Source organism: Schistocerca serialis, chromosome 4 (genome assembly GCF_023864345.2).
Source record: "Schistocerca serialis cubense isolate TAMUIC-IGC-003099 chromosome 4, iqSchSeri2.2, whole genome shotgun sequence".
Classification (NCBI taxonomy): Eukaryota; Metazoa; Arthropoda; class Insecta; order Orthoptera; family Acrididae; genus Schistocerca; species Schistocerca serialis.
The window spans coordinates 859,500,573-859,524,316 of record NC_064641.1 but is presented as its reverse complement, the minus strand read 5'-3'; the positions used below and the strand labels follow the sequence as shown (position 1 = coordinate 859,524,316).

Below are 23,744 nucleotides of genomic sequence, written 5' to 3'. Positions count from 1 at the left end.
TCATGGAAATACGCGTGCAAAATCATATCACAATGTTATAAGGGAAAGAACTTCCCATACAGTTTCCACTCAGGGTTCACATACAGTCCGAAAGCAAATGTTTCACTTGTTTTTTCGCATTTGAACGGAGTCACTAACTTGATACACTTCAAGTTTCCCCACGGAAATGCGCTCCCTCCCAAAAGGCGATGCAACACACGGAACAAATATAGTTGTAAAGAGGCTTTGATTGTAGCTGAAGAAATGTCTTGATACAGCATATTTTAAGGACTCGAAGAGAGTATCTGTGCTTACCGTATTACTTCTTATCTTGCTGAAGGCGCATTACGTGGCACGGCAATGTCAGCTGTGTGATGTACGTTACGACTGATAACTGCTTCTCGTGACGATCTGCAACTGGAAAACATAAAACAGCTGTCTAAATAACAAGAAAAGATGAGGTTTCCTACTACGTAACCTGCAAACATCCCACCTCCAATTCTTATAAGTATCGAAGTCAACGCATGAAACACCTTCAAAAATCTTATTGCTTTACAAATGAGTTAATCTGTTAAATATATGGGGTTAAGCATGTAAAAGCTTTATGGTTGAAGACGTAAAACTCTACTATGTTGGCTTTATCAGTTTCAGACTATTCAACCATAGCCTAATGAAAAAGTCAAAACCGCAATTGGTAAACCAAAAAACTGATACTTCTTTATTTATTTATGTAATATCAAAAAAAATGGTTCAAATGGCTCTAAGCACTATGGGACTTAACATCTGAAGTCATCAGTCCCCTAAAACTTAGAACTACTTAAAACTAACTAACCTAAGGACATCACACACATCCGTGCCCGAGGCAGGATTCGAACCTGCGACCGTAGCAGTCGCGCGGTTCCGGACTGAAGCGCCTAGAAGCGCTCGTCCACCGCGGCTGGCTATGTAATATCTTTTTGCCAAATAGTGTATAGCGTCAAACTTTATTTTTAGGTTTGATCACAGCAAAAGTCAGTAATAAGGGCAATTTATAATTTCTTGCAAATACTATGGTATCTACTGCGTAATTTACAAGACGGGCAAGTCACGAAATACAGTTGGGTTTTATTGTACTTTTAATAAAAATAATTAAACTAGCAATGGTTATAAAAAGAACAAAGTGAACTTTACAAAACTAAACACGTCTTTAATACATTTCACGTAAAGTTTTTGTGGAACTCTAAGTGAGAAAAAATTGAGAAAGGTAGTACATTACATTTCTAGTTTGTTGGAACTCGTAAAATCCTCTCATCACTAAGCACTGGACGAATATAGCCTGGGTAATTTGAGCTCCGTTTTAAGAAAAGCTCATTTTTCACGCGTCTCATTGTTTACGACATCATATCTGCTGAACTACACTCCTGGAAATAGAAATAAGAACACCGTGAATTCATTGTCCCAGGAAGGGGAAACTTTATTGACACATTCCTGGGGTCAGATACATCACATGATCACACTGACAGAACCACAGGCACATAGACACAGGCAACAGAGCATGCACAATGGCGGCACTAGTACAGTGTATATCCACCTTTCGCAGCAATGCAGGCTGCTATTCTCCCATGGAGACGATCGTAGAGATGCTGGATGTAGTCCTGTGGAACGGCTTGCCATGCCATTTCCACCTGGCGCCTCAGTTGGACCAGCGTTCGTGCTGGACGTGCAGACCGCGTGAGACGACGCTTCATCCAGTCCCAAACATGCTCAATGGGGGACAGATCCGGAGATCTTGCTGGCCAGGGTAGTTGACTTACACCTTCTAGAGCACGTTGGGTGGCACGGGATACATGCGGACGTGCATTGTTCTGTTGGAACAGCAAGTTCCCTTGCCGGTCTAGGAATGGTAGAACGATGGGTTCGATGACGGTTTGGATGTACCGTGCACTATTCAGTGTCCCCTCGACGATCACCAGTGGTGTACGGCCAGTGTAGGAGATCGCTCCCCACACCATGATGCCGGGTGTTGGCCCTGTGTGCCTCGGTCGTATGCAGTCCTGATTGTGGCGCTCACCTGCACGGCGCCAAACACGCGTACGACCATCATTGGCACCAAGGCAGAAGCGACTCTCATCGCTGAAGACGACACGTCTCCATTCGTCCCTCCATTCACGCCTGTCGCGACACCACTGGAGGCGGGCTGCACGATGTTGGGGCGTGAGCGGAAGACGGCCTAACGGTGTGCGGGACCGTAGCCCAGCTTCATGGAGACGGTTGCGAATGGTCCTCGCCGATACCCCAGGAGCAACAGTGTCCCTAATTTGCCGGGAAGTGGCGGTGCGGTCCCCTACGGCACTGCGTAGGATCCTACGGTCTTGGCGTGCATCCGTGCGTCGCTGCGGTCCGGTCCCAGGTCGACGGGCACGTGCACCTTCCGCCGACCACTGGCGACAACATCGATGTACTGTGGAGACCTCACGCCCCACGTGTTGAGCAATTCGGCGGTACGTCCACCCGGCCTCCCGCATGCCCACTATACGCCCTCGCTCAAAGTCCGTCAACTGCACATACGGTTCACGTCCACGCTGTCGCGGCATGCTACCAGTGTTAAAGACTGCGATGGAGCTCCGTATGCCACGGCAAACTGGCTGACACTGACGGCGGCGGTGCACAAATGCTGCGCAGCTAGCGCCATTTGACGGCCAACACCGCGGTTCCTGGTGTGTCCGCTGTGCCGTGCGTGTGATCATTGCTTGTACAGCCCTCTCGCAGTGTCCGGAGCAAGTATGGTGGGTCTGACACACCGGTGTCAATGTGTTCTTTTTTCCATTTCCAGGAGTGTATATCGCGTACAGTGACATAGTTTTGCAGGTACATTCAGCACTGTATGTGGATGCTGTCTGCAAATTGTGTTGCGAATGGAGTTAATTGTAAAGTAGAAATAAATTAAAACGTCATGCTGGATGCTAAAGCCCTACTGCATAAACAGCGAAAATGTAATAAGCCATATAAGTTTTTCCTTTCATTATTTTCTGGGGTGTGTCAGAGGGAAAAAGTTTCGAAAAGTCTCTGTGTGTCCATCTTTTCAGAGATGGTTGTGGGACTCAGCTGTTCGTCGCAGTATGTCAAATCAAAGACCTTTCAGTCGTCTAATTTCAAAACTTATTTTATTGTGCTACCTCTTTCGGCGATCATGCCCCTGACCGTCGTGTAGGAAGATTCCAACCTCGGTTCCGGTCAAAACAGGGGCCAGTATTCAAATACTGGTATCTGTAGATTGCTGCTTGCTACAGCGATCACCTCCACAGTCATTTGCCGACTGGTTGAATGCTGGCCCCTATTTTGACCGAAAACGATGTTGGAATCTTCCTACACGTCGGTCAGGGGCCTGAAGATAGCGTAGTAAATCGCTGAAATTGGTGGTCAAATAAAATAAGTTTGATTTGACATCCAGTCTCGAAAAGGGTTGAAATTTTGTCTAAGGTGTTATACCGAATAGACCAGTAAGCCTGGTATCAATCGATATCGCAGGACCTTTACCCACTGCTTGCAGAGGTGTAGAGAATATCTTGGCGATATATGACTTGTTCACAAAGTATGTGAAGTTATATGCTATAAAACGTGCCATATCTATCCCTATTATTGAGGCAATCTGTCGTAAACCTGATACCTTTATTAGGTAGATATGGGCCTTAACAAAGACTTTTTATTGTTAGGCGCCGTCTTAGAAAAATCTTTAACATTTTTCTTTTAGCTCATCTACGAGACGTGCCGTCGGTTAGGACAATTAACTTTATTTCAGATCCCACGAGACCGGAGGCAGCTACCAATAATTTATCAATTTTACTTACAGATTTTCTTTATATCACGAGATGACATCACAGGCAGAAAAGGTCTGGTCACAGGATTCCAGTTCCATTATAGGATTTCATTTGTAGATGTTACTCTTGTTATATTGGGGAATCGAGACGAAACCACGATATTAAGTTACGTACTACAGTAGTGTACACCGAACAGACTTGGCAAATATTCTCTGGTGCAATAAGCACACGACTTCTCACGAGCCTAGTGTTGGATAAATGATAAAAGGACAATTAATTATCGATGATTACGTAACTACCCTGAGAACTGAGCTAGTTTACTGAGTGCTTATACACGTCGGGCTAAATTAAACAACATATTACACTGTTAAAAATATTCCTACATTAGTTGTTTCTCTTTTATGCTGAACCATTGCATTAATGTGTGTTTCTTTTTTATATAAGTCGCGGCTCATATTTTATTTTATTACATTACCGTGTATTGGAAGTTGCTACGTGCTGACTCAAGAGATATATACAGTCTCTAACGATAATAGTTGACGTATTATGTTAAACCTTTAACGTAAGATTATACTTCTTAGTGAGTAAATTATGACAGCACTTTAAACTCGGTTAGCAACTGTATGAAATACTGAAAATCAGATTTCCGTTGCTCCTGGGAGCCGTTTAACAGACATCATGCCTACTGTGATCGGGTGACCTGTTTAGTAATATACGAGTAGATGAGCGGTGGACGTCGTCTTGAACAAGATACCTCCTCTGAAGCGAATCATATCACTTAGACTACGCTGCAAGTGCTATCATAAACGTTAGCAGCAAAGAGTGACTGGTTTTATCGAAGATGGACTCTTCCCGAGCCACTAACGCAACTAGCGAGCGCGAGGCTTTGTCAGCGGAAGCGTGCTCACGTGACAGCCTCTATTAATGGCACCACTTCCATAACCTCGAGCGTCAGAAAGATAGCTCTACAGATCGAGCAGGAAGGAAACGACACACTGCAGGAAGAGTAAAGAATGAGTCATTCAGTCTGCTCAAGTTGCGACATAAAGGAGACTGCGACCGATATGTTAACTCTGAGAGCGTCTTATATAACTGCTTTTATACTGTCCTATGAGAGACAGACTTCTCACACTGCTAATGGACTATTTGTCGTCGCGATGAATTACAGCGCGACTGTCGTTCAACCTAGAACTATGTACTTACGCTATGACAAGTTTTATCTAAATCGATCAACACAGTGGCCGTGGAAGAGCAATTTACGAAAGACCTGTCCTTGGACTCCATCGGAATGACTGATAAAAAAGACCAATTTAACATCATGGTATGCGGAGTGCAGCGACCTAGTGTTATATTTAGGTTAAAATCAACGTTGCTTTACTTTTCGAATATCTTATATTTTGGAAGTACGTGAATCTGAAGCATTCTTTTGTATCATAGGTTAATATCAACAGTCCAGATCGCAGTAATATTATTTACCGGTTTCGGCTTATGTTAAAGCCATCTTCAGAATTTTTGGCACTCTATTGCTCGTGCTGGCGGCTTCTCTTTTTTCTCGTGATACCACGATCGTACACTGTGGTATCACGAGAAAACCAAAAATTCTGAAGATGGCTTTAACATAAGCCGAAACCGGTAAATAAACTAATATTATTGCGATCTCGATACAAAAGAAACGAGACTGATGCTTTACATTCGTGTACTTACAAAATACAAGGTGTTCGAAAAGTAGAGCAACCGTCTGGGAAAACCGTGAACTCTGCTCAAACTGGCCTCGAATACGACCAACGCTAATTGAAAATGATACTTCACGTTTTTCAGACATATACTGTAACTTCTGTTGAGGAGTTTCTTCAACACATTGTTCAGTTTCATTGCACATTTCGGTAACAGTGAGAAGTTTGTAAGCAGCATCCTTATGATATTCCCACAAGAAAACAGTGACGTCAGGATAAATCAGGAGAGTGGGTCACAGTGTCTTTGAAATCACTTATCCATGTAAACAGTGATCCAAGTAAGTCACGGTGTTGTTGGTTGTACCGCAGCACTGTCCTCCTGAAACCATGCGTACAGTTGCTGGTCCTCAGGTGTAGCACTTGCAAATTGTACAGCTTCTGTGTGTTCACTGTGCCGAAAAAAAATATGATGGACATTCACCCATGCACAACAAATATGCACTTTCAGTGTTTGTGGCGAGGACTCGTGCAGCTGATGTAGAATCTTGCATCGCTTTTTGAATACCCTGTAAGTTCAGTTAGTGACGGTCATTCTCAAAATAGCGTCATCTGAGTTCACACGCCTGCGTTCGCTCCTTTAACTGCTATCAACACATTATTTTCACTGAATTTTCCACGAGGCTTCGCAATAGCTCCGCCGTTTTTGCCTTCCGTAGGCACAGACAGAGTCGTCCGCAGAAAACTGGTCATTCATTGGCAATGATTTGATCTATTTGATGATACAGTTCAAGATCGAAACGACTTGCGACATAGGCGCAGCAAAATCCACAGTGATCCAGGAGGGTATTTATTATTTACTCCAGTTACAGATAACAAAACGTACTTCGGCTGTATCAATTTTTTACCTATGGTGCCTCGGCACAACTAGAAAATCGTGTGTACTCGCTTAAGTGAATGTGTTTTTTATACGTAAATTGGTTTCTGATGCCCAGCTTCGCATATCTGGTTACTTTCTACGACAAAATACCTCTTTGTTTTATAGGTATGATGACGGATATTACTGACCGAAATTAACAACCTGGTATAAAAAAATTGTGATCTGGAACTGGAATAAATACACGAATCAAGTTCGAAAATTATTGCGCACTAACACGCCACAATGCGAGCAGTATGATTCCTTTCGGGTCACATCGCCTCCAGACAATGTTCCATGCCTCGAGAACATCTGCCTCGAAATCGACAGCGACGATATTCCATTCGTACTACTCACGGATGCGTCCGTCGACAAGATGCAGGCAGCTCGTCGGGACAAGGCCAAAGCGCAACGTGTGTGCCCCACCACTAGGACCAGGAATGCTGACGTCATCACGTACGTCACGGAACCGCAACAGCCACGTCATGCACGAGACACCTGTGTGGGAGTGGCTGCCCCCCACTCCTCACCAGCGTCCCAATCGCTTTTGGGATAGCTTTATTAACAACAACCTTCTGTAATAACACATCAGTGTTTTCTATGGACTCCAGTAGGACAGGTGAACAGAAAAGCTATACCTATCGGACATCAATGAAAACCACTCCAAAGTTCATAGACAATCCCATCGCTGTAGGCGTACATTCAACTCCGAATGTTCTTTCCATACGTAAGAGACTGAGACTAGTCAATGCTGCATCCCGCACCTGGAAGACCACGTTATCTAATCACGAAAATATTGTTTGCGCTGTTACCAGGATGTCACGAAGATAAGAACGTTAACCTCCAGCGTGACGCAGTCGTTTGACGTACACAGGCGCCCATCTAGAATCCATCACGTCATACACACGTTCAGAAGGCAATCTCCACGCTCCCCTCTATAACTGGACTGGCAGATGACTACGTACAACTGGAATCGCAGATAACTAACATTTTCTTGGTTCCTCACTCACGTTCAGAACAAACGTCATTCTCGTGAGCTATTGTAATATTACTGTCCACTTTGAACTGCTATTTTTTTACTATGCTAAGTCTGCCGTGATTCGTTCCCGGAAACAACGAATAGTTCGTTTCTGCTGTTTGCACTTTTATGGGAAAAAAACTTTTATGGGACTGTTGAGCTTGTGAGAAGCAAACAAGAACATATTATTGTCGTATTAGCCAAATTTGTGTTTATTTCTTCACACAATCGGATGGGACCACATATCACCTACAACTGAAGCATTACATTAGAGTAAAACTGACCTTAAACTGACGGTTGGTTTGCACGCCGTATTGCTGGAGGTGTTATGCTTTCGCCTTCCTCCGACTTTTGTAGTTACTTATCCGCCAAATTATAGGGGAACCGACAGTTTCATGTTAACTCCGAAGCACGATGTGATGCAGTGTTTTTCACTCAACAAACATAGCCATAAGTGGAAGGCGCGGTAAACGACAGAATAAAATCGCAGCACTGGCTGCGGATCAAATCTTCGACTTTAGGATCAGTAGTCTGGTAGAGGACATTGAAGTTCTGTTAGATAACGACGAGTTTGACTTTCGGAAAGGTAACGACGCCAGACTAGCTCCTCCGACGTTTTGTTCGAAAACAGAAGAAAGATTTAAGCAAAATCAAGGCATGTTCATAGAATTTGCCGACCAGGAAGAAGCGTTCGACATTGTAAAATGGTGCAAGGGGTTTCAAATTCTGGGAAAAATAGGAGTAAGCTGTAAGGAGTGACGAATAATACATAATATGTACCAGATGAGATTGCTATCATCACTGAATAAGGATTACGGGACATGATGAATAGAATGAATAGTGAAATGAATTCAGGGTATGGATTCAGGGTAAACAGAAGAATGGCTCTGAGCACTATGGGACTTAACATCTATGGTCATCAGTCCCCGAGAACTTAGAACTACTTAAACCTAACTAACCTAAGGACAGCACACAACACCCAGCCATCACGAGGCAGAGAAAATCCCTGACCCCGCCGGGAATCGAACCCGGGAACCCGGGCGTGGGAAGCGAGAACGCTACCGCACGACCACGAGATGCGGGCTAAACAGAAGAATGACGAAGGCAATGAGGATTAGCAATAAACTATACATCACAGCTCGGGGAACACGAAATAGACGAAGTTAAGAAATCTGCTACATTGGTGGGAAAATAAATGACGCAAGAAGCAAGGAGGACACAAAAAGAAGGTTATCACAGGCAGACAGGGCATTCCCGGCTAAGAGAAACCGGCTAGTATGAAACATCGGCCTTAATCAAGGAAGAAATACCTGACAATATACTTTTGGAGCACAGCACTGCATGGTAGTAAAACATGGACTGTGGGAATAGCGGAACAAAAGAGAATCGAAGCATTTGAGAGGTGGTGCTGAAGAAACATTTTGCAAATTACGCGGGCTGATCAGATGAGGAATGGAGAGGATTTTCGGAGAATCGGCAAAGAAAGGAAAATACAGAAAAGACTGACAAGAAGAAGGATAGAATGATAGGGCATGTGTTAACACATCAGGGAACAACTTCTATGGTACTAGGGGGAGTTATAGCGGGGAAAAACTGAGCAGAAGACAGAGATTGAATTTCATCCAACAGCCGGCCATGGTGGCCGAGCGGTTCTAGGCGCTACGGTGTGGAACCGCGCGACCACCACGGTCGCAGGTTCGAATCCTGCCTCGGGCATGGATGTGTGTGATGTCGTTAGGTTAGTTAGGTTTAAGTAGTTCTAAGTTCTAGGGGACTGGTGACCTCAGAAGTTAAGTCCCGTAGAGCTCAGAGCCATTTGAACCATCATCCAACAAATAATTGAGAACGTAGGATGCAATTGCTACTCTGAGATAAAGAGGCTGGCATCAAATTCGTTGAGAGTCGCATCGAGCCGGTTAGAAGACGATGACTCGTAAACAAAGTCTGTCAGGTAATCGTTAAGCCACCATCCTTACCTCACGACAAAAATGTTATGAGCATCCCAACCTTTAAGCTTCTAAGCTAGTAGCACAGTGTCATCTCGTTTCACCCAAGTAACGAATTTTTAAAAATCGCTAGATCCACTACTAGTTTAGTACCATCTTTCACTGATTCTCGCTGAATGACGGATGCAATTGCAACCGGCGTAGTGACTGCCCAGCTGGAGTAGGTGCGCTGCGGAGCAATATAACCCAATATACAGCAGCCTTTGTATTCGCATACGATACGTCATGTTTTGAAATTTGTGAATGCTTCTTTGGTTTACGTGACTTATGCGGATTCGATTAATCTAAATACGGGAATCTGATGACCGGATTGTATAATCCAGAAAACGATCATGTGATATGAATATGTAGCATAAAAGGCAACTGAGCGCAAAATTAGCAAATGTACGATTAAAAATCACAATGTTCTCGTCAAGAGGCAGTGACGTCGGAGACAGGCGTTTAATAAGCTCGCCATTTCGGTCCCGTCATCGCACGACTGTTTTTTAAGCATATTCATTAACACTCGTGAAGTATAAAACCGAGTTACGCACTGCTGGTCATTAGATAATAGGTATACCACTCCCACGGCGTGGGACCATCTCTTGACACAAGGAGTATGGAGAAGTGAGTAACAACGCTTGCGTTGCAAACAGGTTTACTAGGAGCGATGACTTGGGTGAGGCGGCACGTCCGTGCGCCGGGCGACTCACTCACCAGCGTGCGCCTTCTGTGACGTTGCTCCGAGTGGTTGAGTCAGCTGCTCCCTGCTCAGCGGACAGTCGCGACTGAAGCCGGCACGGCTAATGGCACACCGCACTGATGAATACTATCGCGCGACCAGATAGTGGGCCGTGTCTAAAAGTCAGCCGGCGATAGCGCTCTCCCTCTCTCTCCCACACACACACACACACACAACACACACACAGACGACACAGAGCAGATTGGCGAGATAGCACTCCGTGCTGGACGTGCGGTAGTACGCGCCGATCACGTTCCCGCCACGCGCCACAAATCGCCCTCCCCCTCCTCCGCCACCCCTCCCCGCCATCTACCGGTGCAACGTCCCCTCCCCCCCCCCCACCCCGCCAACATCACACACCCCACCCACGACAGCCGAGCGGCGCCGTAATCAGATCCGCGCTTGCTTATCGACTCTCCCGGCCAGCCAACAGACGCTAATGTCTCCGCCATTTTTAAGCGGGTCTGCCAGTTAGCGGTGTCATAAATTTCATCGCCGCAGCTGATAGGGATTAAACGCAGCTCTGAAAGACCGGGCCAGTGGTCGCTCGTTTCACGTACACTGACGAGCACGTATCGGCTAACGCTTCATTTACCTTTCGGCTCCCTGGTCCTGTAAGACCGAAAGCACTTGTAACATCAGCTCCGAAAGACTATCACATTCATACCGAATGTTCCAAAATCACCTACACGGTACATAATCCACAAAACTAAGCATTATGGTGTAAGAAACCAATGATCGGGATGTTGTGGGCTGTTCACACTGTATTTATATTTGATCACGCTTCGTATCAATATTGTCCTGACCAGTGCCTCTTTCACCATGTTTCCAGAATGTTCCCGAGTTCGAGTCTCGGTCCGGCACACATTTTTAATCTGCTGCGAAGTTTCATATCAGCACACACTCCGCTGCAGAGTGAATATCTCATCCTGGAAACATGCACCAGGCTGTGGTTACGCCATGTCTCCGCCATGTTTCCGCAATATTCTTTCTTCCCGGAGTGCTCGATCTGCAAGTTTCGTAGGAGAGCTTCTGTGAAGTTTGGGAAGTACGAGACGAGATACTGGAGGAAGTAAAGCTTTGATGAGGGGTCGTGAGTCAGCTTGGGTAGCTGTGATGGTAGAGCATTTGTTGACTTCTATCATCCAGCTCTTCCCTATTAAGCATGTAGCGTTCCATATCTGGTTCAAATGGCTCTGAGCACTATGGGACTTAACTTCTGAGGTCATCAGTCCCCTAGAACTTAGAACTACTTAAACCTAACTAACCTAAGGACATAACAAACATCCATGGCCTAGGCAGGATTCTAACCTGCGACCGTAGTGGTCGCGCGGTTCCAGACTGTAGCGCCTAGAACCGCTTGGCCACTCCGGCCGGCGTTCCATATCTTCTTGATCAAAGTGTTGTTCTCCATCCTCATGATATGGTCGACAAATGTCGGTATTCTCTACCGTATCACTTGGCTCAAAGCTCTCATACAGCTTGTAATGTTATGTGTGCCTCACTGTTTTTTTTTAAACTAATTTGGGCCTGATTTTATTCTGAGAAGCTCAGTAATGTATGTAAATACCGTAAATGTAAATGTGATTCAAAAAGTACTTGAAGTGAAATGAAGCGCAGCTGGACAGCAAGAAACTCCTTAGCGCGCAATCCCCGCGCGTGAATCTTTGAGTATGGACTCTAAAAAAAAAAAAGAGGAGACTGTTAATCTGTATCTTGTGGAAAGAGGGTGTGTTGCTAGGCCGTCGCTCAGAACGTATTGTTACATTTAATGAAAATTAATATTTTAGTGATAAAACCGAGTAAAGTATGTGTAAGCGTTACCAAACATTTATGTATACAAATCTTCTGGAAGTGAAGAATAGAAATATCTTCTTTCTGGAAAAGGAGGTGAACTTCATTGTCGTCACCGTCTATCACTCGACAGAATTGTAAGCGTACAAAGTTCACTAAAATACAGGAAAAGAAATGCATTCTCTATAGTTTTCATTCAATAGGAAAAACCTATCATAATTTCTTAATTACAGGATTGGATTATGTTCTTGTACAATAGGTACTGAAATCCACTGACCAATTTTGATGCAGCAGGACGTGTAGTTTGAAGGAAGTTTGTGTGACAAGCAATCTCCTTTTCTCATGAAAAGCAGATTGCTGTTTGATCTTATTTACTTACAACAGTGGTCCCTTAGGTATGAAAAGCTACGAAAACTTGGGCTCAAAGCTATCCGCAATACGGCCAAGTAACTAACAGGGTCGTATTTTAAACCTTAAAGAACAATAACTTCATCCAAATTGTAATGTGTCACTAACTGGTGCAGAAGCTGATCATTCAAGGAGGCAGCAACCAAAATTCAGGTAGCAGTTACGACATAAAGTAAAAATCTCAATCAAAAATCAATCTCTCTCTCTCTGTCCTAACACATATATAAATATTCATATTATTAAGATAAAAGTCATTTTATAAGCTCCTACTTTTATCTATGCATCTACACTGCACCTTACCTTTTTTTGAGTCCTAGGTGTCTCTCAAGGTCTTTCGTTCCTCCTCCTCCACTACACACAGGCTCTCTTGCCTAAGGTGGTCGTCTCTGTTGCGTAAAATGCGATATTTCTGATTGCTAAACATAATGCCTCGGTCTGGCATTGTTGGACAGGCTTTTCTTTCCATAGACTGTGTTTGCAACATATCGTAGTTTCTCCAGCGTTTTAGAACTGTCTAGTACGCTCTTCTTGGTCTGATACTAGCCTACTATGTTTTTCCAGTTGAACTTGAGCCTTCGAATTGGTCTCTTAATTCAGGAATTTGTTCTTATTGTATGCTGTCTTCAGGTTAGTTTTGCCGCTACTAGAGCAAGATTTTCCATTGCCGTTTTTGCATCCTCTTGGTTCTCATTTAGCAGTGCCATCTCATCTTCAAAGTCCAGGCAGACTACTGTGCTGTTATGTCTTTTTTTCCCCTCCTCAATTTGTAGACCTTCAACAGCTATGGTTTTGTTCACCGGTCTCCACTGTTGAACCACTTCAACCAACAAAACGTTGAACAGAATTGTTGACAACACATTTTCTTGAGGATTCCTGTTTATATTTTAAAGTTTTACAACACTGACTGGCGGTATCTGACCTTAGACAGCTTCTTTTACCTTTGAAAGCATCTCTTACTACGTGTGTTACTGTGTCCAGTACTCTTATCACGACGGACATTCAACATCACGTTTCTGTCTACAGAATAACACGCGTTGGTAAACTCCACGGAGGTCACGGCAGTGTTTTTACTTTCCCGCCACGGTGTTCTAATATCCTTTTGAGTCCAAAAATCTGCTTGGTTTCGGAAACCAGTCTGATAAGTCTCCAGTACTTGACTCGTACTGCACATCCACCTACATATACAGGGTGTTACAAAAAGGTACGGCCAAACTTTCAGGAAACATTCCTCACACACAAAGAAATAAAATATGTTATGTGGACATGCGACCGGAAACGCTTACTTTCCATGTTAGCGCTCATTTTATTACTTATCTTCAAATCACATTAATCATGGAATGCAAACACACAGCAACAGAACGTACCAGCGTGACTTCAAACACTTTGTTACAGGAAATGTTCAAAATGTCCTCCGTTAGCGAGGATACATGCATCCACCCTCCGTCGCATGGAATCCCTGATGCGCTGATGCGCCCCTGGAGAATGGCGTATTGTATCACAGCCGTTCACAATACGAGCACGAAGAATCTCTACATTTGGTACCGGGGTTGCGTAGACAAGAGCTTTCAAATGCCCCCATAAATGAAAGTCAAGAGGGTTGAGGTCAGCAGAGCGCCGAGGCCATGGAATTGGTCCGCCTCTACCAATCCATCGGTCACCGAATGTGTTGTTGAGAAGCGTACGAACACTTCGACTGAAATGTGCAGGAGCTCCATCGTGCATGAACCACATGTTGTGTCGTACTTGTAAAGACACATGTTCTAGCAGCACAGGTAGAGTATCCCGTATGAAATCATGATAATGTGCTCCATTGAGCGTAGGTGGACAAAACTAAAATGAGCTCTAACATGGAAATCAAGCGTTTCCGGACACATGTCCATATAACATATTTTCTTTATTTGTGTGTGAGGAATGTTTCCTGAAAGTTTGGCCGTACCTTTTTGTAACACCCTGTATATGGTGTTTGGAAATTCCCGTTATGAACTTCTAGCGCTTAAAGGGGACTGAGTATATAATATTCTGAATTGGATGTCCGGAAAAGTATCGTTTCCGCGTTACAACCATTTGAAAACATGTTGGCAACGCGACCACTTCTGCAAGTAACTTATTAGACGCGACGCAGTACATCACTTGTTTTAGAATTCTACTCGTTAACAACCAAAGGAAGAAAAAGGAAACGTGATGCAGAACGGACTCTTCCAATCCGGGTGTGTGGCGTCTGCTGGGAGCACCAAACTTACGTCTGCTGTCAGTGAGGGCACCTCTTCCTTGAAGCCACTGCATAACTGTGTGCGATGCAGTCGTACGTTGTGGATAATGATCTTGATAAAGGCGACGAACTTCTCTTCCATTACCTTGAGCTTCGCCACACAGAAGGATCATGTCTGTGTACTCCGCAAACGTGAAGTCAACTGTGTTGCTGTAAGGCACTCAAGAGACACGTGAATGAAGCTCGAACCACGTCACAGAGGAAGGATACACGTCAAATGACATCAGCCGATCCGACGTAAGCAACCCCCCCCCCCCCCCCCCCCCCCGCCATGACTACCCTGCTGCATACCTACGTAACAAACACGTCAAGCTGTAGCACGGAAACGGTATTTTTCTGGACAAGGGTTCCTATTTAAAATATTATATTTCTTTTACAAGTAGTATCCTGGACCATAAACAAATGTGTTCCATGTAGCCAATGTTAGAATAACCGATTAGACCATCGTGTAGCATGCTGTAGGAAAAATAAGAAAAACACGTTACAAAATAATCGCGTCATTTGTTCGAACATAGGCTACTATGACAGAGAGCAAATTTCGTTTACGTTTTGCAGAGTTATTACTAGAGATTTTTACATATGTGTCAAGAGAACTTTAACACCTTGTATAGAGCACTGTTAATTCCATGAAAATCGCTGGTCTTGGTCCATTTCTATACTCTGCAAAACTTATTGCGCGTCTCATACTTGTATGTTGACACTGGGCTTTTGTCGAAACATTTGCACCGTGGGAAACAAAAGTTTACAACGGAGTTATAGGTGTGTGAAGGTGGTGTTCTTTAAAAAAAATTCGTTCTTCATCACGCTCCCGGCAGGTAAGCTAAATTTTCTCATTCTTACGGTAGAGATGATATTCCAAAATCTGACTCAGTACTGTACGCTTAAAATTTTGTTCTCGGTTCCACAAACTTTTCGTACAGACCTATAAGACAAAAACTTTCAGTAAACGAGTGGATGAAGGGCGATTGGGTACTATCGGAAACGAATGTTTCGGAGTGACAGCTAGGCTGGATGGATATCACTGCAGCGATAACAGACGACGAATATTTTGCAAAGCAGATTCTGAGTCTGGAAGCTAGAGAGAAGAAGTAGCCAAAGGCTCAGGAACAGAAGAAACAGACGGATTCTGGCAAAAGTAGCAGAAATATATGGATCGCTGGAGCATGAAAGATCAAGTGGGTGATGGAAAAGACTGGCGGTCGAACGACCAGCAGAAAATCACGTGGACCTGGAGGAGTTCAGAAAAATGTTTATCCTGTCGTCAGCTTCGTCTTGGGGAAGTGACTTGAAGCTGAGGCACTGCATACCAGCTGGTTCAGCGCTTGTTGAGAGCCACCAGCTAATCGAAGGCAGAGCAAACCAGCTCCATTAGTGTCTCATTCAGCGCTACAGTGCGGACATTCCAGCCGCGGTCGGTAGCAACTAGCGCCTGTCTGGTTATCCACCCGAGTTATCTGCAGAGGATCCATTTAGCTTCCTGCTACTGCACTCTGGTGAATTTACTACGAGAAGCATATTTTTAAACGTGTGCTGGCATTCGCATAACTTTGCTGCTTAACTAGGTAGACGTGCAAGCTGCGGTGTTGTGGTGGTGCTGGCGATACGAAGTATCGAATCAAAGCAGCAACCGATCGAGACGGCTATTTGGTCACAACAGTGGGTTCGTTTTCTCGAGTAGTGCGATTCAAATCCCTGTCCAGCCGCCCAGTTTACATCCTCCGCGCTTAATTTAAATCGACTGAAGTACTTTCTTGGGTGGTTACTTTGAAAAGGACACGGCCGATTTCATTCCCTCATCCTTGTGAAACCTGTGTACACAATATATAACGACATCGCCGTCGGTGGGACGCTAAAACCCCGTTAGTACAAAATTTCCTATAAGTGAGCTTGGTATTAAGGTGCATCCTGGTTGTATCATAATTAATAGCGAAAACTGCGACGGATGAAAGTACACGATAATACAAGGAAAAACGCACCTTTATGTACTGGAGCGCAAACGAGCCGTTAGCGAAATTATTGCGGATCGGTGGTTTGGAGCCGGCACTAACTTCAAGGCGTAATTTGTCCTATCACAGAAATACACAATCAAGGACACAGAAGCCATCCGCTGAATTATAGACCCATATCACTGACGTTGATTTGCAGTAGAATTTTGTAACATATACTGTGGCAAGGAAAGCGTTTCTGAAGAAGAGAAATTTGTTAACATCGAGTATAGATTTAAGTGTCAGGAAGTCATTTCTGAAAGTATTTGTGTGGAGTGTAGCCATGTATGGAAGTGAAACATGGACGATAAATGGTTTGGACAGGAAGAGAATAGAAGCTTTCGAAATGTGGTGCTACAGAAGAATGCTGAAGACTAGATGGGTAGATCACATATCAAGGGATCATCAATTTAGTATTGGAGGGCAGGGTGGAGGGTAAAAATCGTAGAGGGAGACCAAGAGATGAATACACTAAGCAGATTCAGAAGGATGTAGGTTGCAGTAGGTTCTGGGAGACGAAGAAGCTTGCACAGGATAGAGTAGCATGGAGAGCTGCATCAAACCAGTCCCAGGACTGAAGACCACAACAACAACAACTGTGTTCGCACATTACGAAATACCTCGAACAAACCGATCTACTGACGCACGGATTCTGAAAATATCGTTGTTCTGTAACACAGCTGTCTCTTTACTCACACGAAGTAATGAGTGCAATCGGCAGGAGATCTCACGTTGATCCACAGTTTTCCATAAGGATTTTTACACCGTTCTTAACAAGCTTATTCTAATCTAATTGCTTGTGTATGGAGCACCATCTCAGCTGTACGACTGGATTTGTGACGAGGGCCTGGTGCAAGTCTTTCGATTAGACGCCACTTCGGCGACTTGCACGTCGATGGGGATGAAATGATGATGATCAGGACAACACGACACCCCGTCTCCGAGCGTAGAAAATCTCCGGCCCAGCCAGGACTCGAACCCGGGCTCTTAGGATTGACGTCTGTCGCGCTGACCACTCAGCTACCGGGGGCGGACGTAGGAACTGATGGAAAGTCATTGAGTAAGAAGAGATATTTGGCGTTCCCCAACGAGTGTTACAGGCCCTCTGTTGTTCCTAATCTACGAGGGGCGTTCAGAAAGTAAGCTCCGATCGGTCGCGAAATGGAAACGACTATGAAAATCCGATAAAGCTTTGCACAGATGCGTTGGGTAGTGTCTCTAATATAACCGCAGTTAGCATCACGTCGCTCTTCTCATTTCTGAGCTCGCAGTGAGTGCGTAAAGATGTCTAGAAAATAGTGTCTGCCGCCAAGTACGAGGGCCTGGTGAGAAATTTCGCCTGAAGCTATGCAGCTAACATTACATAACTGTCGTGCTGTTTCGTCTTCACGACAATTCTCAGCCGCATTCTGCAGGGGCAATGAAGATGCTCCTGCATCGTTTTCAAATGGAAATGTTAGATTACCCACAATACAGTCCGCAATTGTCTCCCCCTGAGTTTCATCTCTGGTCACATGAACCGCTGTCTTTGAAGACAACATTTTGACACAGACAACGAGGTGTAGGTCAGCGTGGAGAATTGGTGGAAAGCACTGGCGGCTGCCTTCTATGATGAGGCTATTGAAAAGTTGGTACAACGCTATGACAAAAGTCTAAGTCAGAACGGCGACTACGTAGAGAAGTAGCTGAAAGGTGTAGCTAATTGTTACAAGTAAAACATTTCTGATGTTCACTGTGGTTTCAATTTGGCAATCAATCGGAGCTTACTTTCTGAACAGGCCTCGTATATAAACGATCTAGGAGACAATCTGAGCAACCCTCTTAGATTTTTTGCAGATGAAGCTGTCGTTTACTGTCTAGTAAACTATTGAGAAGATCGATACTAATTTAAAAACGCTTTATGCACGGTATCTGCATGGTGAGAAAAGTGGCAGTTGAGCTTGAAATGTGAAGTCGTCTACGTGTGTAAGTACTAAAAACATTTCGAACGCATTTAAAGGTTGTCGATTCAATTAAATGTCTGGGGATTACAGTTACGAAGACGTTAAACTAGAATCGTCACATTGAAATTGTTGTGGGGAAGGTGAACCAAGAACTGCATTTTATTGGCAAGACGAATAGATAATGCCTACGCTACGCTTGTCCGTCCCCTTCTGAAATACCGCTGCGCAGTTTGGAATCCTTACGATACGAGACTGACAGTGGACACTTAAAAAATTCAAAGAAGGGAAGCTCGTTTTCCATTACAGCAAAATAGAGGAGAGAGTTTCACTGACACGTAAGCGAAGTGGGACGGCAATAATTATAACAAAGACGTTTTTCATTGCGGCGGAACCTTATAACGAAATTTCCATCATTTAGCTGCTCCTTCAAATGCGAGAATATTTTGTTGAAACCCACCTACATAGGGAGAAAGGAGCATCTAATAAATAAGAGAAATCAGAGCTCGTACGGAAAGATTAATGTTACGGCGTAAAGTCAAGCGCCGGCACCAATCGGGAACGAAAAAGCAGAAACGGCTGTGAAGAAGACGTCAGCCAATCGCACGCTGACCGACCCCTCACTAGGACGACAATGCGATAACAGCGACCCCTACGCAAAGTGAACACAAATGTCGCGCCCGACTGGCCGCGCACCACTTCTACAGAAACTACACGACTAGACTGGAATAGAAGCGTCAACTGTATTACTCCACTTGTATTAGGAATTGTATATACTGAAGAGATTTCTTATTTGCATGTCACCCTTTGCTTGCAACACTTCTGTGTTATTGCCGAAGTTAAGTATAGTCATTATTCATTTCGTAATAAAACTCATTAATACGATTTGTTTGGATATTGTCTAGTGATCCGAGAAGGCAGGCTTCCTATTGACGTCAATGCAGGGTTCAACAATTTAGGTGTCAATTTTTCCCACGTGCTGTTATATCGTAATCCGTGCCGGACCAGTATTAGAACCTGCTTTTTGCGAGCATACGCTTTTACCATTACGCTACACCAAGCCCCTCTACCGAAACGATTCCTCCAGTAACGCCACTCCAGGACTTTTGGTCGAAATGTTTTAAAAGAATAGGACTAAATTTATGTGATAATGAGAGACGGGCCAAGAGGCGTTCTCAGACAGTCTAGCAATTTAAGCAGCTTCCGCGAAAAACGGAAGACGTGAGTTGGAATCCACGTCGGGTAAAACCTTTCATTTGTTACAACAGGTCGGTAGGGTTGCGGTAGCGTACGCTACCTAACATGATCCTGGAGCGCTCTTGGGCTAGGGACCATTTGTGTACCTAGCAGAAGGACCGTTTTAGTGTTGCTGCTCTACAACACACAAAAAGTGGCTCCGAGCACTATGGGGCTTAACTTCTGAGGTCATCAGTCCCCCAGAACTTAGAACTACTTAAACCTAACTAACCTAAGGACATCACACGCATCCATGCCCGAGGCAGGATTCGAACCTGAGACCGTAGCGGTCGCGCGGTTCCAGACTGTAGAGCCTAGAACCTCTCGGCCACTCCGGCCGGTCCCTACAACACAGGATCGAAGTATGAGTACTACACACTTTCTCGAGCTTAGGCAAATGGAGCAAATCGGTCGGTTCTTTTCGGTTTTGATGTGGACTACGGTTGCCCTCAAGGGGCATACGGAGGCACCATTAGTTCACGGACGCTTCTTTAGAAAACATAAAAAAAAGGTTTTTAACCATTTTTCGTACCAGTGCGGAGCCGCAAATTCCAAGACGGCTATGTACAGCAAATGGCTTAAATTTTTACGATATATCCCTAAGATCCCGATATCGAACAACCTTTAAAATTTTATTTATATCTTTATGCGTTTCTGGGGTACAGAGGTTCAAAGTAATCTTACATATACATGCAAAATACGCAAGTAAATTCCGGTGTGAGGCGAAATCTAAATAATAAATAATCGCAGCAAATTGTTCAAATTTTAACGGGGTAGTCTCTATCTGTACGCATTCATCTAGATGCGCCATCTTCTCGTTTCCAGAAACATTTATCCATTATCGAGATAAACACTCCAAAAGCCTGGTTTCTTTGGTACCAAAATCGAATCGCAAATTCCACGACGGTTATACAGAGTATATTCCTAAGATCCTGATGTCGAACAACCTTCAAAATTTTCTTGATATCTTCATCCATTTCCGAGATACATAGGTTAATACTGACCCCACTTGTACATGCAAAACAAACACGTAAACTCCAGTGTGAGGCGAAAACGTAGTTTATAAAGCGACGTAGCACGGATAAATATGCAGTAAAGTGTCTGCGTTATCATCAGAAGGGTTCAGGGGAACCCCATGTTGGAGTTCTCGAGCAACGCAAATTTTCTTCGGCGGTAAAATTCGGTATGAAGTGTAAAATTAGTTATAATTGAAAAAGAAACAGCCCTCGGTCACTATATTTTTAACAAAGTAACCTGGTTTCAACACTGCTAGGAGTGTCTTCTTCAGAATTTAAAACAAAGAATGATCTATATTCTATAACATGGTCACCATATTACAGAATATAGATCATTCTTTGTTTTAAATTCTGAAGAAGACACTCCTAGCAGTGTTGAAACCAGGCTACTTTGTTAAAAACATAGTGACCGAGGGCTGTTTCTTTGTCAATTGTAACTATTCACGGTCTCTGAACGTGCAGCCATGTACAAAATTTTGTAAAATTAGTTATGCGTTCTTTGGATTTCACATCAGTAAACTATCAAAATTTTACTGACCCGTAATTTTTATAAGAGTAACATCGTATGCTGAGGCAGGCAAAAGAAGGGAACCAGCGAACAAACACTCCTGTCGGAGCACAGAAAAGGGCGATGTGCTATTGTCCGAAAGACTGACTGAAAAGGGTGTACCAGCTTGCTCATTTTACCTTCCTCAGCACCTTTGAAAGCTGTCCCAAAAATTTTGGCATCCGAACATTCTTTTTATGCTTTGAGAGAAGGAGACAGTGGTAGTAGGCAAGAAACAGAAAAGAGTAAACACTGGCAGATGGTAGACAGTAGTTATGGTATAAAAAGAGCGAAGGGGACAGTGGATGTGGGATATACACGGAAAAGTTGAAAATACTGGAAGATAGTAGACACTGGTTGTGGTACAGAAAGACCGAAGGAGACAGTGTTTTAGAAAGAGAGGGACACAGTGGCAGCGGAACATAGTTGATAGTGACAATGAGATGAGACATCAGCAGTGGGAAGGAATGAATGAATGACATAGTGGCAGTAAAGAGAGAACAAGATGTAGACAGTGACAGTGAGAGGGGAAAGTTGTAGTAGGACAGGACAAAGGAGACTGTGGCTGAGACAGGAGACACAATGAGATAGGCTGAATGAATGAGTGACAATGGGCAAATGGGAGTGGCTGGGTATGAGCGACTTGCGGCGATATACAGTGAGCAACAGTTAGGGGTCAGAGGAGCTTGTGCAAGTTCTAACAGTACCACCACTTGCAAAGTAAGTTAGAAATCAGATTAATAATGTTGCTCACGCAGCATATGTTCGCTTTATCGGGCAACAACAAAGCCATTGACAGTGGATGTTATCGTCAGAATGGAAATAATGAAGTCACTGTAAAAAAGTCATTAATTTTGGCACTTACCTTGAATGGATTCCCACGTAGATTTTCGTCGAAGTTGTTAAGGCTCATCTTGTTGATTCTAGGGTGATTCCACTTTGACTGCTAGAAGGTCCATATCTGTATTTTAGCAATATTTGAAGATCTAACAAATGCGTTTTTTAGGAAATTCTTAATGATCAAACAATCCCAGATCAGAACAATGGTATGGTAGAAATAATTTTTGACTTGGTGTTCACGATCCACATTTTTATTAAACTTCTTGTAAATTCACATACACATCTTCTTAATTGTCACATCATCAAGAAAACAGTTTTGTGTTAATCTTCATATATTTACTTTCCACTTTAATCAAACACAAGACTTGACTGTTCTTTTACAAAGCGAAATAACAACTTAACTTCTGCAAAGTGAAACAAAGACTGCTCTGTGCGCATTCGCGCCAAAACGGTTACAAGTAAGTCAAAGATTATGACAGTCTCACAGAAATGAATACACACAAGAACCACATCATTGTAATGTATCGATACATCGGAGTACCTATACATTAATAAAACCAAATGTGAATATTGTCACAAAAATATGTCTGTTACTTCGCAGAAAAGTAGTACGATATTACTGGTATCGAGAACTGGGGTTGGAGTGCCGTAATGGTCACGTAAATAAAGAACCATTATAAAGTGAAAGGCGAGATGCATGTTAAAAAGTTCCCGCATATGTTCACATGCAAAAGTTATGAGAACATTTGTAAAGGTAGCCAGAATGAGGCATCTAGTACCCGACTTTTCTGTCAGAGTTTTTTAAACAGGAGCGTATTCGCCTTTTTTGTGCTCTGATAGGAGAATTTTTTTCCCGCTGGTGTACCAATGTTCCTCCGCCAGGCGAAAAAAATTAATGTACACGCGGCAAGTCTTACGCTCCACTCACGAAGTCGGCTGTAAAAATGAAAGTTCTTCGACGAGCAATTGAATCCTTTTTGTGTTCCAGAACAGAGTGTTAATCTCCATGTAGATTGCGATTAAAATACTGTATCGTAAGACAGTCGATGGAATTAATCATTTAATATTCCATTCATTTTACTGAATCGGTTATCCGTGGAAAGGCACCACGGTTATGACAAAACTCCGAATTGTCTAAAATGATGTATTCTTTTCCAGTGGAATTTTCTCTAAATGCATGTCGTTCAAGTAGGGAACCACGAGACAACGTTGTTCACACAAACACGCAAACACCTCCGCTAGTCACGCGCGGTCTGTGAATGGACGATAAAGAAGCCAGCGCTGTGCCCTGTCATTTGCTCGGCGCTGACGCAGCTGCAGTTAGGGACTGGCCGAGAATCAGTGGGATAACACGGCCCACGTCACAGAAGCCAATGTCAATATTTTGAGTGCAACGCCTGACCGCCTATTTCTGTACAAGCGGACTCAGTAATAATACATCACGCGTTGTCACACCGCTGCTAAATACTGTAGCCATTTAGTGAAGCATTACAACGAGAGTTGTAAAACTAGATTATGACACGAGTAGATTACGGTAGTTTTCCTAGTAGCTTTGGTCAATTAAGATCATAGCCGCTTTACCAGAACGTTAGGTGTGTTGCA

General features: G+C 43.7%; 1 long non-coding RNA gene across 1 annotated transcript in view; it reads right to left on the bottom strand.

Annotated features, from left to right (window-relative positions):
• Nucleotides 1-23,744, bottom strand: part of LOC126475011 (uncharacterized) — a 735,908-nt gene that overhangs the window by 124,892 nt on the left and 587,272 nt on the right. The window contains exon 4 of the long non-coding RNA XR_007586640.1: nt 295-396. This is a non-coding gene — a long non-coding RNA (uncharacterized LOC126475011). The remainder of the gene's footprint in view (nt 1-294; nt 397-23,744) is intronic.